Below are 4,623 nucleotides of genomic sequence, written 5' to 3' on the forward strand. Positions count from 1 at the left end.
TTTTTATGAGTCTGACACTGCTAGATTTTGTGTTCTTTAGATTTTTTTTTGTCTATTACTTTTTAAACTTATACGTGATTGTTTAAAAAGTCAAATGCAGATTGTTTAAAAAGTCAAATCAATGTTTTTTTCTAAAGAAAATTACCATTACTTTGACTTTGTTATCCTATCTTCCTGTCCCCAGAGCAAGCACTCTCAACTCTTGAGTTAATATTTTTACTTATGACCATGTCTCCAGATAACATGCTTATATTGCTTTTAGTTGAGTTTTAGGAATTCTTTGATTCCTAATACAGTTTTTCTCTTTTCAGCTTTGTACATCCTCCTCTCATCCTCTCTTTTCTTCTCCATATAGTTATGTTGTAATTCAGTGTTTACATTTTTGACTGTGGTTACACTACGAATATGTGTTGAACTATTAAGGTTATGTGAACACTGATTATCACTAATTTGTTATTTTTACCTTATCTTAAGTTTTTATTTCCTTGAGTCAGTTGACTTGGCATAGATCTCCACTAAATGTATGAATACCTTATGGTTATGTTCAAACCTGACAGTTACTCTAGCAGTTCCATTCATCTTGGAGAATCACTCTGAAGCAATCTGCTTTGTCCAGTCTGGACTACTATGGCTTGAGTAAAGCTGGTCATCCTGAAATCTCCTTCACCATCATCCTAGGGATAGTTTGCCTCTCCCCTGTGTTGGTTTCCCTGTCTTCTTATTTCCTATATTTTGTGTCTTTCTTAGATATATTCCATTGGGTGGTGCATATCCTCAGGTAGCTTCTTAACAATAATGGAGACATGGAAAATCCACCTCTACAAAGAAGTGTAGGGATCTAGCTTGCTCTTAAACCAGTGACCTATTCCCTTCTGCCCTTTGTTAACTGTATTAATTTCCACTTTGTCCAAGTATTTGGTGTTGCCAAATGGTAAGTTTTATCCTGGCTTTGACCAGTGCTGCTTCATATCTGTATCTACTGTATCCATATCTATTCTTTGCATTGTACCATACCACCCAGTCTATGGCTTTATTGGTCTCTTATTAATAAGAGTTTCTACATAAGAACTTTAATGGATTGCTTTACAAAAAAAAAAACAAAAACTGGGTCTACATATGTGTCTCTTACTGATTCAGAAAATTAATAGACTTAAATAAATTTTCAGTAAAAATTTTCACTATCAGAATTCTCATCAGTAGCTAATGCCTATAAATGAATTAGGCTTGAATAACTCTCACTAGTTGAACTGTTGCCATCTAAATATTGGAGAACCAAATAGATTTATACATATACCTATATGCATATATTTGATCAAAACAACTTCTGAAAACAAAGATGATAAGAGGTATTGGTGCTTTTCATTTTTTATGAGGAAAATGAATGAAAACATAATATTGGTGAATTTCGGATCGACAAAGATCTTTGCATTATCGATTAACATCAAAATGCATACATGTCTTGTCCAATGTATTTATGTTAGAATAGTTGTCTTCCATCCTAAGTGCTTCACATTTATCAGGTTAGTCCTCATAAACTTCTGGGTAGGTTCTGTTATCCAGTTATATTGATTAGAAAAAAAAGTACTGAGATAGTTGTCAGAACCATATTGAAGATCAGACATCTGTGGACGAATGGAGCTTATCTGAACTTAAGACAGCCAAGGTCTGGAGCCTGAACTTAACTACTATATTAAGCTTAGTGAAAATGTTCCTGTAAATATTTAACAACTGGCAATAAGGGATCTGGGGTGGTGGGATCAGGAGGCTTTATTTGTAGCTTTTGCTAGTTCCATTAGATAATGGCATATGTGTTATCAGCATGTGTTGCCATTATGCCATTGCTTCAGATTATTTTTTTTATTTCAGGAATAAAGCAGATGCAACTAAAGACCCCCTGCCTTTGCCCCTCTCTCTCCAGGAATAACCTCTACCATATTGGTAGTTTTATTCTCTTACTGCTTGAGTGTGAATCCAAAATTAATGCATAGTGTTTTTTGCTTATATCCTGTATTTTCCTATTCGAATTGGAAATGGAAAAATGTTACTTTTGAGGCAAGTGTCAGAATTGAGCTTATAATTGAGCCCAAGCTTTTCAAGGGAGTATGTGCAGCTTAGGACCGTTTACAGTAGTTACTCATCACAGGATAATAGTTGGACATCTAGAGGCATTCATTTACCTAAAGTTTTGGAAAGAAACTTCAAAATAAAAGCAGTATAGATAAGTAGAGGGCAAACATACAAATTTGCCCACATTTTACATAAAAATAGGGGCTTCAGAAGATTTTTTTTGCCTATGAGTTCATAGTTTCTTGTTTTTAACGTCATTTGCCCAGTGGAAAAGAATGGAAAAGAACCAACCTTTGGAAGAATAAAAGTGGTATTTACTGATTATTTCATCAGAGCTGCATAGTGCTCCTCAAACAGCCTTTTTTCCTTCCAGAGAATGTCCTAGGTGTAAGGCCGTTCTTCCTGGCTGGAAAGGTTTTAGCAGTAGCCAGGCAGGACTCCATAATTTTGGTATCCTGACTACACCTTGACTGTGTTTTCTATTGATACTTTATGTCCTTTAAATGCCTTTTCTGAGCACTTTTTCAGTACTACATGAGCAAGAAGTCTGCTGAATTATTCTTTTCTTCTCTTAAATCCACTATAAACTTTCACCTTGTTCAATACTCAGGCATGCTAACTAGGCTATCTTTCCCTTGGTAAGAAATGGAAAGGATGTGTGGTACTGGATATTAAACCTAGAGCCTTTAAGCTACATTACCAGCCTTTTAAAAATTGTGTACCAAATTGCTTAATTGCCCAGGATAAGCTCACATTTGGGATCCCCCCTGCTTCAGCCTGCCAGAGTGCTGGGGTTATGGGCATGTGCACCATGCCTGGCTTAAATTTCCATTCTTTTATGCCACAAAGATTGTAGTAATTTGTTGTAACAACTACCACAGAAAAAGATACACATTTTCAGGGATTTTTTTAAATGGAAGAATAGTGTGTATCTACACTCCATCTTTCTAGAAATGGTAGTTTCCAAAAAGGAATTTAATGTAGGTAATTAGGAATAAATGAAACCACTGCAAGGGTGGATAACAGATCAGGTTAGATTACTGCTATTGCTCAGTGAATTATAAAGTTGGTTCTCACATTCATGTAAACTCTATTCCCTATGTAGTGGTACCTCTGTTCACGAACTTAATGCCACAATTCTGGTTGCTTACAATCCAGTTGCAACCAGAATCGTGGAACAAATTCTGCGACCAAAATTGTAGAAAGATTTAGGTTCATGAACTGAGGCACCAGTGTATTACACTACTTCTGTAATGGCTCCATTTATCTGACAAGAGCTTCACAGGTGCATAGCTCTCCTCCAAAAGTAGCTTTAGGAATTACCTGGTAAGTGGATTAGAGTAACAGCTCCTCCACACATGTTCCACTGTTTTCTCTGGAACCAGGAAAATAACTAGTAGAAGATGGACTCTGACCAAGACTCCACCTGTCCTCATAGCCATAGCTTAATTCCCACCTGGCTATAGAAATGATTCTCATCCTACTTGGGATTGATACTCATATTCCTAAAGCTAATAGGCAACTCTCCTAAATTTATTGGCTAATTTGATAACATTTAATAGACAGTTATTCTTCATTAACTTTTCACTGGGCTTCACGGGTACTGTAGGCAATTTCACCTACCCTACTGGCCACTGCTTACCAGGCTCTGTGTTGGTATCTCATCTTCTGAACTCTAGAGCACTCCAGATCACAGTCCGCATACATCATCATGTTTTTATCCATACCTGCTCCCTGATCTTATTCAACCTGAGGCATCCAGTACTATCCATGTGCTGATGCCTCCCAAGTGTTTAGGTCTCTCCAGACCTCTCCAGACATCTGTCTCCAGACCCGTAATTCCAGCTGCCTGCTAGACATGCCCTTGCTGCCTACTGATAGCTCACACATAGTATGTTTGAAGCTGAATCTTTAATATTCATTCTCCCTCCAGCCATCCAAACCTCCATCATCATTGAGATTGTCTCTACCTCCTTCCCTGTCTTGCTCTCTCAGTATATGGGAATCTCTATCCTTCCCATTGTTGGCCTTGAATCCTTGGACTCCCACTCTTCTCTCATACTCCACACACTCCTTTGTTACACATAGTTCACTTTATAATTCTTGAGAAAATCAGGTCCACCTTCTGGCCACACTCAGGCTGACCAGGTCTCACACCTTCACTGTTGCCATCCTAGTCTGAGCCACCACTGTCTCCCCTCACCAGACTCCCTAATTCCACTCTTTCCTTCTCTTAGTTACTTCTCCACTCAGCAGTCATTTCACTCACCATAAAAGCCAGTCTTCTTAATAAATACAATAACCTGCATAGTCTCATCTCACTTCTCTAACCTGATTTCTTACATTCTCCCTATATTCACTCTCTTACAGCTATACTGGCTTCTTTCCTGTTCTTTGAACATGACGTGAATGCTTCTGCTTTCCCTCTATCTAGAATGTTCTCTCAGTTACCACATAGCTCAACTCATTTGCATCAGACCTTCACTCAAGTGTCATCTCCTTAGAGGGGTGCACACTGTAAAATTTCACATTACCCCCTGTCCCCCGCCTTACTAC

Source organism: Heterocephalus glaber, unplaced genomic scaffold (genome assembly GCF_053883595.1).
Source record: "Heterocephalus glaber isolate CG9 unplaced genomic scaffold, H.glaber_assembly_v1.0 deba00001429, whole genome shotgun sequence".
In the NCBI taxonomy this organism is placed as follows: domain Eukaryota; kingdom Metazoa; phylum Chordata; class Mammalia; order Rodentia; family Bathyergidae; genus Heterocephalus; species Heterocephalus glaber.